Source organism: Capsicum annuum, chromosome 12 (genome assembly GCF_002878395.1).
Source record: "Capsicum annuum cultivar UCD-10X-F1 chromosome 12, UCD10Xv1.1, whole genome shotgun sequence".
Taxonomy (NCBI): Eukaryota; Viridiplantae; Streptophyta; class Magnoliopsida; order Solanales; family Solanaceae; genus Capsicum; species Capsicum annuum.
In genome coordinates this window covers 86,324,216-86,324,906 of record NC_061122.1, presented here as the reverse complement: position 1 = coordinate 86,324,906, position 691 = coordinate 86,324,216, and positions in this window count along the sequence as shown.

Sequence of the window (691 nt, the reverse complement as noted above, 5' to 3'; positions counted from 1 at the left end):
TGTCTAATTTTTTTTTCTCGATTGTAATGGGCTAAATAACATCACAAGTAGAAGGTTATTAAGCATCTCAAGTATACTGATGTGTAAATTCCATAATCACTCCTTTAGGGGTATCGATGCTTCTAAACCTGGAGAAGTGGATAATGATTCCACCATTCTAAAGGTTTGTGGATATGCTTCCTTAACTATTTGATTGTTAAGATAGTGTCTTCATCTATGTTATGATAGATATTCTCTGTTAAACCAGTTTTCAGCACATAAATAGAGCCCTAATCGTATGAGAACCACGCTTTAAACCCGATGACAACGGCTCCAACAATTTCAAAAATGAATTCAACATCAACAACTCAGTAACCCTAACAGAAAAATTCCTAGTCGTTCCCTCAAAATTTAACATGTTACCCTTTTGGTACATCCATCTGTGGCCAAAAAATTAGAGACTTTCATTATGTTCAGTCCTTGATTCACTCTTTCAGGTAAAGAAATTAATTCTCAACAACTCTCTGCTTTATCTCACTACAAAATTCAAAATTTCTCAACAAATTAACTCAAATTCAGATTTTTAAGTTTGAAAAACCCTAATTTTACCCCTCAACATTTCCCTATAAATAGACATTTGAGGATAGAGGTTTGGAGGGAGGATTTTTGGGGGGGAAATTGAAGTCTCGGGAAGCGCATGCTTCTAATCCTA